The sequence below is a fragment of the Bombus fervidus genome, chromosome 8, assembly GCF_041682495.2.
Source record: "Bombus fervidus isolate BK054 chromosome 8, iyBomFerv1, whole genome shotgun sequence".
Taxonomy (NCBI): domain Eukaryota; kingdom Metazoa; phylum Arthropoda; class Insecta; order Hymenoptera; family Apidae; genus Bombus; species Bombus fervidus.
In genome coordinates, this window is record NC_091524.1 from 11,606,019 (window position 1) to 11,619,073 (window position 13,055).

A 13,055-nucleotide genomic window follows, 5' to 3' on the forward strand; every position below is an offset into this window, starting at 1 on the left:
CGTTTGGCTGGTATCAAAGGGGATCGCGGCATTCGCGGCAGAGTCGAGTGTGTCCATTTGTTTTCGGGCTTCCCTAATGATCGTTAAGGGCCAATAAATATTTCGCCGCGCGGCGAAACGCCGCGTTCGTCCCCGAGAGGCTCTGTCTCGCGAAGGCGCGATAAAACATTTTCTAGTTTATATGCTAATATCAGGCGAAGCCACTAAGTGCCTTTCGCGACGAGCCTGCTTCCACGAGATCGTTCCTTTCTCCGCTCCTTCGATTGCCTCTTCTCCTTCGAGTTCTATCGAGTTCCTTCGTGACGAAGAATTTTTCGTGGTCTAAGAAGGAAGAAGCGAATCAGAGAGAAGAAAAGAGAGAGAGAGAGAGAATTGAAGTTCTTTAGAGAATCAACAGAGAACGTAATGGCGAGGAGTTCTTCGGAATGAATATCTCTTCTTTGATAAAATTAAGAAAGCTCGTTGGTAAATGTGTTTAATTTAATGTGGTGGTTTTATTGGTGGATGATTTTTATGGAAGATGCTTTGTACGCTATTAAGAGACTTAACGTTGGAATATAGATGTAGGAAATGTGTTGGAGGCCAAGTTGAGGAAGTTGCTGGTTAATTAAGGATGGTAGGAAGATGGCTGTCTTTTACGCGTTGGAGGTCGTCAAATTATGAGTATACCTGCGATGTGATCTTTGGCCTTTTGACTTTTCATTGGTGTTTCAATACGTACTTATCTTCCTCATCTGTTATGTATTATATATTAAATATTATACAGGTGAAACCATCACGATTTTTAGAGATTCTAATTTAAACTATGTATAACATTGAAATGTTATTAATTCAATTGCTCTCTAATTTGAAATCATCCTAAACCATCAAAAATCTATCCAATTGTCCTCTAAAAGAAAAGAAACCCATGTAACCACTAGCAAACTGAATTTTCTAGCGTTTTGTACCGACTCTGCCCAACCGGTGACTTTGTAAATTCTCTGAAAACGTCGGCAGCCAGTATAAAACTGCGCAGTATAAACAGGGAACGCGGCAGGTCAAGCAGTTGGTATATCGTAAAATTAGTATAACTAAAGAGGAAAGCGCGAGCGTGCCTTCAGAATCGTTTCGAAACTACTTCGTTTTCATGGGCTGATAGCAGCCAGCCTGGAATCCAAAGTTCCTTACTGCAGTCGACATCGTTCCGCGGACGAGAATGGCTCCTACCTTTACGGGATTACGTGTTTGCGATAATGGAACAGTTGAAACTCCTTCAGACCGTTTTGGAACAATATCGGAACACGCGTCCAAACAACCGGAGAACGACATCCTTATGCAACTACCAGACTTGGTTGCCCGATGCAACTCGATAAGCAAATTCGTTATATTACAATCTCGTTAACGTCGAGGATCTTCCTTCCTTCGTTTCGCGCCGTATATGTACTCTTCGTGAATTCGAAATCCGGTTAGATGCTGTACGCTGGAGCGCAGGATCAGGGTTAAGTGGATTTTCGATAAAGACGTTATATTTAATAGAAACGGGAAATGAGAGGGAAAAAAGGTGAAACAACGCAGAGAGTGGACTGGAGGAGTTTTTTCTCTTGGGTGGAAAAGTTTATGGAGATGGAAGATAAAAAATATTTCTTTACTTTTATGTGAATGGGAAGATTGATATATATATGCGGGGCGTTTTAGATTTGTTGATATAATGATTAAAGAAGCATCAAGGAAAATTGATTTTGTCTCCTTTATATGTATAATAGAATTTAATTTTTACTTGTACGAACGTTCGGAGGAAACAGTTTATTGAACGAGAATTAGTACATTAACTAAATTGAAAGGACATAAATAGAAAAATTTCTAAGATAATAAATTGAAATTTTCGTAGATGCCAATGCTGTAGGTATTTATATTAGGTTGTCCGAAAAGTGTCTTTTTTTTACAGACACATCTTTTACAACGACGCATCTTTATACAAACATGAAACCTAATCTGTCAAACGTTGTGATCTCTATGTTAATAGAACAAAATGGATCATACGTAATTCGATAAAATAATATAAAACGAAAAATGTTGTGCATCCATTATTTCCTTATAAAACGAGAAAAACTTTTCGGACGACCTAATAGAAATACGCAACATTTTGGAATAGAGTGATCGTATGTAAATGAATGGAAAGATCAAAGGAGGAACCAATGTGTTATTTTATACTTATGTTATATTATAAATTTTTGATAAACCATTGATGATCCACTTTTTTCTGATCAATATTCAAAGAATATGGTAGCATCATCTGGAAGGTCAAGAAAATTGATGGAATTCAAGTATTCTGTGAACTCTGTACATTTTTACTTGTCGATTAGATTGATATTACGACGATATTCGTGACAGATGGTTCAACAAATTAAATTTATCAGGGAATCGTTAGTTACCGAACTTAAATTGACCTGGCTTCGTCTTGGATGAAGTTTGATGGAATAAATAATCCCACAACTTCAGTAAAGCTACTATGAAACTTATAATATTTTACACTTGATAGTTTTATATTTTTTTACTGAAAATTTTTAGAGACCAAATCGTATGTATTCTCAAATCTTTTAAAAATCCTCGATATCCTCCTAGTCTAATCTAGTACATCCATTTTCTATATCCAAACTGTGGCAAGACAGACTAACAATGACAAATAGAGTCCATCGTTAAGTTCTCGAAACTCGTGTACTCTTTCTTCAAGATCCAACCATCGATCTCTACAAGGACATCAATCTCAATCTATCTCGAACCTTCCTAAAACTCAAACACATTGGCTACCAAATCTGAGCTAAATCACACAGAGAGCGTGTGCTAAAAATGGTACCACAAGTAAATCGAGGCAGATTCTATGACTCAAAATAATTTATCAAAAATAAAAAATAAGAACTTAACTTACAATTTCAACAGAGTCACCGATAGCTTACAAGAGTGGTTGATGCGACAGTAATCGATCAATTAAAGCAAGAAGAAATATTGCGTTAGAAACTCTATTTCCTCTGAAGCCAATTGATCCTACACTTTCGACACTACGTATTTTCTTATTTTTGTGTGCAGGATATCTTGTCGCTAATTTATAGCTTAGGTTCACGTCTGTCGCAGCATATTTTCAAACAGAATTTTCTCCAACGCAATTATGTTAGTTACATACTCTTCGTTTACTAGTTGGAAGAAACGTTGCTTAATACCCGATTAAACGACTACGTCGCACTTATTTAATCGCGAACTCCTATGATTGGAATGAAAAATTACCGATATTAAGGTAGAATCGGTAGATTAATAACATAAACTATTTGCCTCTGACAAGTTAACATAAACCAAGTCCTAGCAGAATTTTTGAGACACGTCGTACATACAAAGCCAAAGAAAATGGTAAGAGATTGAAACTTTTAATTGCAAAATCATCGATACGCGAACTTCTTCGAGCAAACATCATAGCCTCCCTTCTCGCATTCAAATTCGCAGAGGGATGCGCTCTCGACGTGGTGGGCCGGGGCGGAGCAACTTTCTAGACATTTTCTGCGCGCGAGTTGCGGCCAAGTTGGCGTCCGTGGGCCGTCGAACTTCGATTAAATCGGGGAATCGAGTCGAAATCGAGGCGAGACGGATCGAGGAGACGGCCGTAATTGGCCCTCCTTGCTCTCTTGTGCCGTCGATCCTCTCTTCTCTCGATTTACGTGGCCCCGACCAGTCGTTAATCTTTTCCCAGATATACTTGATCATTGCACGCCTCACTACGTCTTCGTTTACGTCCGAGGGGGATCGAGTGCCGACAATTTCCCGTTTCCACTCTGCCATTTCTACGTTCCGCGCGCCCTTAAGGAGCAAAGAATGCCCGACAGGGTCGGCGAGAACAGGAAAGAGAGGCCTTCCAGTCGATCGGTGTTTCTTGTTCTTCAATGGACTCTTCTCTTCTCCAAAGAACCGTACAGAGAGAAAGAGAAAAAAAGATGAGGATAGGAGGATTAGCAATCTATCCCGAGCGTATAGTTGCAGAGTTGGAAATCTGGATTTCAAACGACGCACTTAGGGATCTTACGGCTCCTTAACGACCGGTTGCTTTCAATTTAGAATTCTTTTAATGCACCGACGCGATGCTTAACTGTCGGTATAGCGATACGCTCGATCCACCGCGTTACCTCTTTTACCAGAATATCGGTTGATTACGATGTTGCGTTTGATATGGGAATTGGACGCGTAACCTGGACGCCGTAATGTAATATACGATCGTGTAATTTGATTAGACTCTGTGATAGCACGTAATGCTATGTGATTGCATGTTATACGTTTAGTTTGGAGATATTAGTTCTTCGAAAGATGTAAACAGCCGTCTTTGTATAGAACGATGTAATTTCATTGATGGAGTTATCGGCAGACGGCGGATATTTATGTAAATGTATGTTTCCACGAACGTAATTTAAGAAATAGTTAGAGAATAATTTTTCTGAAAATCGTTTTGTGAAATTGTACATTTCAAAATCATTTGTAAATTTTCTGAATTTATTTGAATTTTGAAGAAATTATATTAATAGAAATTCTCGTGCATATCTTTCATGTGAGATATAAGTATCGCATCATTTCAGTAAGAAATTTGGGTTAAGCTGATAATCAATTAAAGGAGAGAGAAGACAATTATAAATTAATTCCTTTCAATGAATCCTGAAAGCTTCTATAAATAATATCAATTCAGAAGATTATGAATTCTATATAAAACTAAAATTTCGTCACACGTGTATCAATTAGGCTACGAATCTCTATACAAGATCATATTTTTATGAACATGAATTGGAGAAATAGGAGTCAAATAGAGATTTATTTTCCATAAGCCTCTAATTACCCTAGTAACTATTATGTAATTAAAATTACAAAAAGCAATTACCTATTAAAATTACTTAACAATCGCTAAAATTGTCTTTTAACCCCGAAGTTTCTCATTAGTACCTAAACACTCTTGTATTATTAAAATTACTAAATATAGTCATTAGAGCTATTAAACTACCATTAAAATTAGTTTCCAATTATATTTCTAAGCATCCAATTATTAAAGGAAACGGCAACGTGAGATGAATGGTTAATAAACCACTCATCGTTAAAACCTGTATCGTCTACGATACCGCAGCCAATCGTAATCCACGATACTTTATCAATTATCTAATAGCCGAGACCCGACTTAGGACGAGACTCATTAAATATCCCAATTATCCGACTGGGATATTTCTTCGAATGGCTGGAATTTGTACACCAGCCGCGTATTATGCAAGCGAGGCACAAGCGCTGCACATTCGGGTTACTTTAATTAGCGAACGCTTCTCTTTAGATAACATCAAGGGGTGGAAAAGGGGTGGTGGATTTTCTCTCTTTAGAACGAGCCTACCATTAGACGGGATAATGCGATTAAGGTATGCACTCTCACGACCACTACGATCTCTTTCGATCGTTCGATAGGTCGACACTTTTCCGTGAAAACTGGAAAATAGGAATGGCAAAATATAAAGTAAGAAAGAGTTCAATTTCCACAGTTCTGACGGAAAAACGGATATCCAATGTTTTCGCTTGTATATCTCTTTGTTTCTTTGTCTCAATTCGAGTAACAAATTTTTTGTTGCGTTTGTAAAATTCTTGAGAAAAGGAAATTCGAGGAAAATTTATGGTCATTGATTAGTGGGACCATCATTATCGGAATATTCGTATTAAAAGAAAGATTGATTATCGAAGGATTGATTATTAAAAGATTTGAAGATGGTCTCTTGTAGGAAACAGATTTTTATTTTTTTATTCGTAAATAATTTTCGTTCAAATAGAAAAGTTAGCCAGCTATTTGAATTTAGTATGTATTAGATGATTTTATTATTTGGTTCAAGTGAAATGTCGTTTCTTCAAACAAAACTTTCACACGATTTAACACACTCTTTTAGTAACTGATCAATTTCATTTCAATAGGAATCGAATTCTTGAATTTAAAAATTATACAAAGTAGTGGAATTGCTCTAATTTCTTCTGAAATAATTATTTATTCACAATCATCTAATAATGTCCAAAGTCCAAAATTCATATCGCCAATAATTTACTAGATGTTTCTGTAATAGACTGTATTTGATAAATAATAGTTTTGGAGTTATTTAACAATTTGAGGACAAGTATCTATTGTGCTTTCTACATTTATAAATTTTGGAGATTTCAGATAAAATTTTGGAAAAATAAGTCATGGAAAAAGTGGCTTGTATAATTAATTTAAAAACACAGTTTGTGACTTATTTCTACTACTAAGTGAATCAACGTATATCGATTCAATACCAACGTTGACTGATTTAAGAATAGCAATTGCGAATTTATGAAATTTTTATAAATGTCAGCTTAACTATAGTATCTATGCCATTCTGCCTGTAAGCGTTGCTCTCATAGAAAGCACAAGACCTTCGATTTTTCGATTTCATAAAAATTTTGTAGACGTTAATAGATTTCCATTCAAAAACTCTTTAATACTAAGTTGGGTTGTTCGAAATTTCCATATCAGAGATCTGAGAATATTCCTTGTTATTTTCATTTCTTGTTTTATTTTGTATTCATTTTGTATTCGTTTTGTGTTTCAGCTTTGCTCGTTGCTTTTCTATTTTTCTTCTTTAAGTGTCCGAATTTTTAATTTTTTAAACTAGAACGGCGTTTAATACTTTACACGGATACTAATAGAATATTCTGTAACGTTTCATGCGAGTTTATGTAACATCGTTTCAACCAAAGCATTTTTCCTGACTAAAAACGATTCCTAGATATATTTAGCCAGAGTATACAAAATGGATCTTACAGCTTTCCTAAACAGGAATACAAATAATACAGATCATAGAGCGATTTAACTTACCATGAAATTTTATTACTCTGCACATCGGTGCTAACGATAACACTAGTGGCAATAAAATATTTCCATTACCATTATTACCATTTCCATTAAAATTAATCTAACCAATACGTCTCTATGTTTTACTTAACACGATATTATAAAATATAGGTAAGACAGATCGTTCAAAATTCATAACTTCGCTATATCGAAGATCTATCAAAATTCTGTATTGAAGATCTTCGTTAAAGGTTCATTGCGATCTAGTTTAATCTGTGCAACGTTTCAGTATAAAATTAATAAATATGCACTTAGACTTATCTTCAACAAAAAAATCTTTAGTATTATCATCAGTCCTATAGATTTTAATATTAAAAGATTGCCAAGGGTCGGAAAATTTTTCATTCTTGAAGTTCTAAACCTAAATTTGTTTAAATTAAAAAATTGTAAAAGTCAGGAAATGTAACATATATATAAACTTCCTAGAGTTTGTGTGATAGGGACTCTCTCTGATTACGGACAGCACGACTTTCTTTGTTTCACGGACAGAGCGACTTTCTTTTGTTTTACGAACAACCATTGTGAGATACACTCGTTTCCCAAACGGACGGACAGAGAGCAACATCAGAGATAGACAAGATCACAGAAGAAAGAATAATTATTTAAAACGTTGAAGATTGACGGAGAAAGATTGGTAGCTGAGGACGTTGAAAATCGATACTCGATTTTCAGGTAGACATTGCATAGAACTTGTTATTTATTGTTTACTGTTATAGATTGGTATTAATTGTTGTTTAAACTCGATTTTCAGACTTCAGAATCGATCACCTGAATTACCCCGAGATTTACGACATTACATATATCTTTCCCTATAGTCTTGAATTTTTGTTTCATATTTTTTCTCGAATTCTTTGACCCAGGTGCAAAAATTGTCATATCTCAGAACATTCAACCGTAATATCTGTGTGAATATCATTACATTCAAACGCCTATCACTTATTCTAGAGCGATATTCTTATACCTTAAATTTATTTCATCTGAAAAGGGTATTATGCAATTATCAAAATACCAAAACTCACGTTTGATGAATAAATATAATTTAGAGTTTCGGACAACGATATAACGTTAGAAGAGACATTATAATATTACTTGTTCTCTCGTTTGCATGCACGAGCAAAGATTCGGGCCAATGGGCCACCGGAAATTATTCAGTTCGACCATGCATGGGAATTGCTTCTGGCCGAGAGCATCCGTACGCAAAACGCATACTGCTGCTACTTCCTTCCACGAACTGTTCCGCGGTTTTCTCGGGTTTACGTGTGTGTAGCTTCGTGTGAAACAGATGTGGGCGAAGGAACCACGTTTTGCTTTCGCCTGCAATTAATTAATTACAACAATGGCCAGCGTGTAACAAAGGCATTGACAACGCATCGATAAATCGAAATAATTAGATCGACAAAATCAAGTAAAAAGAGAATTGAATGGTATAAAATCGATCGACGATATATTGAATTTTACGATTTCTCTGATGACGTTTCTCTGTAAAACCAGGAAAATGTGACCAAAATTGTATCTTTCTCCTATGATTTTCATATGAAACGGATGATTACGAAACACGATGATTTTGTTCTCTTTAAAGAGTTAAAACAACTTTCTAAATTGATTACATAAACAGGGTGATAAATTCTAAACAGGTAGATACAACGACTAACTCAATTTCCTATATACGATAAATTACTACGATAAAAATAAAGAATACACGCGACAGAGAATATGGCGTATAATTGACTACGCGTATAATTAGGATTGTCGCTGTAAAATGTTAGCGAAGTAAGAATAAGTAGCAGTGGTTCCACGAAGACGTTGTCCAAGAAAATTGCCAGAGCGTGGACAATATAGTCGAAGGAAGGCTCGAATCATGTCTCAAGGAAAACCGGATTGTTACCAATTAAACGATTCCAGTCAATGCCCGTTACCTCTATAATTTAGATTTAACTCTGTAATTATGCTGGTAAATTGCGCCTTTAATTATCCTTCTCGACTTAGCAAAGCTGCTTTCCACCCGCTTCCTGCTCGCCGGCATCAAAGGAGCGTGCAGATCTTGCCTCGCCTTTACCTCCTTCTTTCAGTGAAATTATTTTCTTCGACTCTCGACGAACTTGTTCCGCGATATCATCTCGAAAATGTTAGAGGCAACGTTGTACGTCGCTGTGCACGAGTAAGTGGATAATACGAGACTGGTCGAACAAGTCGATGCTCCACAAAGATTCGCGAATCAACAAACTGTTTGTAATTTAATTAAATTTAATTTTTACAACGTAATTGCGTTGAGTTGAATGTTTATGCAACCAGTTCGTCGTAGTAATAAGTCGATGAAATTTTTGCACTCGAACGAAGGAAGGATACCGAATATCTTTCGAAGAGAAATAATCAGAACTCTGCAAATTGCAGAAAAGAAATTTTAAATCCGGTTACATCACCCTTGAGCAAAGGTTCGTCATTTACGAAGATTTTCATATTTTATAAATAGTAATACGTCTCTTTGTTTTATCGTTGCTCAGGTATTTTCTATTGCCAGCAGTGCATTACTCTCGGCGCACACCTCACATATGACACATTTTTAATATGGAAATATTTATAGTATTCGTGATATCGTTTTGCATATGCAGGATGTATGGAGGAAAAGTAATACCTGCAGTTTCGTTGCGTGAAAATAACAATCTTTGACAAGCATTTATTTAAATCAGTGTACAACGTTAATTCGTCAAACTGAAACTTCTAAGAAACGACGTTAAATATGTACCAATCCGAAGTGAAACATTCCATGAAATTGACGATGTCTATTAAGGAACTTCGTTCTGAAAGGATTGATAGAAATAATGAATTATCAGCAATTGTAAACTGATTTGCGGACAAACATTTCTCAATCTTGCACAAGATCCACTCCGTTCAAACCAACTTGAAGCATCGTTAGTCGAGTTTCTAGCACTTGAGAATGAATTCATCTTGCAAATAATGTCACTGATTGGACCGGTTAATTCACCGATCCCTGCAGTTTCATTCACAAACGAGCTAGGTACTTACGCAGAGTCACAATTAAGACGTTGCCTCGCATAGCGAAGCAATTTGTTCTGTAATCGGTATTGTCGCGCGGCGCTTTCACTGCGCGGAACAGAGAATCCAGAGTTGTTCGCGGATTATACAGACGTAATTAACTTCATTTAATGACCTCGACCGCGCGCCACGCTATTCGAGTCGATTCGCGCCGCACAAAGCGACGGTTCGTCGGTCGCGATGCAACCACAATGACCCTGTCTAGTTTCTCAGATTAAAGCAGCCTTCAAACATCATACAGGATGATTCATAACGCATGTCGATACTCCGTATTTTCATCATATCCGAAATTTACAGTATGAAATTTTTATTTTCTTCTCCTGGAACGTTAACGAACTCGCGAGAAGAAGATAGTCGCTGACACTTACCGGCTAAAGTTCTGCTTGACTCATATCGGTTGGTATCGTCACCGAATAGAAATTTTAAACATTCATTTTAATCAACCACACATCGAAAACTAAGCTACGTAGCAGTTCTGTTCGTATGACGTTTCAATTTTAAAGCGACAACGTAGAATTACTCTGCGATCTGTTGATACGCATCCGTGAATCACTTTGTATAACTGTGGTAATAGAGTGGCATCTCCATCGGTTAATGAGAGAATTTTCTGACGTTTAAAATTCACCAAGATTCATCTCTCGTCCGGTTCTATTTTTCTTCGTCCTGGTCGGTCGTGACGCGACACTTATCTCGTTAAAAGAAGAATCGCCGAAGAAGAATCGTGGCTTTGTGCTTCGTATACCACCCCTTAAAGTCCTGCGTCTTTGAATTTCAAATGCGAATAACTATAATACTGTCTTTTGTCGCGGCCAGTTTGAATAACCATTATTTCCCAGCCACGCTTTCGAAACTTAAATACCGGTAACCGTGACCCGTTTCCATTCTTTCTGTAACAGACGTCGAAACGTTTATTCTGATTTCGCGAACCTCCAACCGGTAGCGTTCATTTAGCGACTGAAATTGCTCTATATTTTCTGCCCTTTTATTTAGGCATTATTTAGTACTTGAAAGTTGGCATTAGGAGTTCTTCGTGAATTTGAATTCACATTGGCTGCATAAATTAGATTGGGAATTTGTCGATTTTGTTTACGTCAAAATACTTTATATAACATAATAACACGAATTTTGAAGATTTTTGAAGAATTTTAATTACAATTAACCTTCATTGGAAATGATCATCCCAAAAAGTAATTAACATTAACCTTTTTCCATTAAAACGGAACACACTTGTTAAATAGGGATTAATTCTAAATTTAAAGAAAAATACTGAAAAGAAAGAAATTACAAAGACATCATGCTTCCATCGAATTTATATTACAACTCGTAGCACAAATAATCATACTTATCGTATTTTATCCACGATAAATCAAAATATAATATTCGACGATAAAAATCGCAGGATTGAACGAGATAGAATTTTTATACAATTTGCATCGTATGAAAAATTGTAAATTCTGTGAGGAAGTAAAAGTTCTCCTAGATGGTCCACGCACAAAAATAGAACGAATAGACCGATTCCTCTAATTATCGACCGAAAGCGTGGAAACTGCGCAGAAAATGGGCAAAACTCGACTGGGCAGCAGCGAATCAGGACCAGAGTCTGGAATAAATTTATATTCCTCTCGTTCGCCGATCCCTTCCAGGAACAATAAAGATAACTCTGATCGAGCGCGACAGCCGGCTTACAAAGTCGCTTCTCTGCGTGCGTCGCCACGGATTGCAAATGAACGCGATTTAAATGCGTCCCGGACTGTTTCGGCGGTGGCATTTAACAGGTAATAATCAACAACAAACTCGCGTTTCAAGGCACGACGATCGAATCTGAAGAAAGAGCGCGAGCGATCGAGTGCTCGCGAAGAGCAGAGATAAAAGAAACAGAAGAGGAACAGAGAAAGAGACTGAAGCACATGGAAAAAGTCGAGCGGAACGAGAAACGAAGGAGAGAGCCGAAGAACCGTCAGATAAGCTAACAAATGTCTCCAATGAATAATAATAAGTGGCCCGGTCCAATTTGTATTGCATTTACATCGGGCGACGTCCTGGACGTAATTTATATGGCTGGCCGGGCTCGTCCCAGTCCATTCGCCTTGTTTCGTTTCTTCGTTTCCTCACCGACCGTTAGATAACATCAAATTAACCTCCGCTTTCCATGCCGCGATTTTTATGCGCGTTAAAGCGCCACCGGCCACGACGAATCTTCTGCTGATTGTACGATTACGGTTGAATGAAGATGGTGTCGGTGGTGAATAATATGGAAAGGGTGCAGAGAGGGATGGTGAAGATAAGCTGTGACACTTTTACTACGAAAGTCACGCTACTCGAAAAAATATTAGATTTTTAAGAAACGCAAGCAATTGTTTTTCAATGTATATGCGTGTTATTGCGTTAATCAGGTTTGTTAGCAAGAAGAATAATACTAACAAAAATAGGAGCAGGTACCGTTCTGATCATTTTCAATTGATAATCGTAAAAAGCCACAAGAAACTTTTTTGTAATGGTAATCGAAAAATATGTTCTTTGGACAGTGCTAATTTTGCAGAAAATAGATGCAAGTACAATGATATGGTTTTTGTGTATTAGATTTTTCATATGATTGTAAAAATTATGGCTGTACGTATAATCGATTGTATATAGTAAATCGATCACATATAATGTTAAACATAGGATATTTGAAATATTATAAAATTCCATAACACGAAGAAGACTATGACACGTTTGCATTTAGACTGAATATAGCTGTTCCGAGCACTTCCTGTATATGTAAACAGCTGCACATTATTGGAGTACAGAAGTGACTGTAACCTAGAAAGAAAGTCAGGTCGGATATGTGTTCTCTGAGTATCGTTGAAGTGGCTCCGACATGTGCCAATGATTACGAAGCATGATACGTACCATTGAAGTGTACAAAATAAGCTATGCCATGTATCGATCGTTAAAATTTAGCAAAAATTATTTCATACAATGTAGAAAAAAAAAATATATATATGTCGAAGATGAAAGGACATCGGGGCCTTTCTTTTGCAATGTTTGCCAAGGACCCCGATACTTCAGTCCAGATTTTTTATTATAGCTGTACTTAAATAATAAAACTGGGAAATAGTTG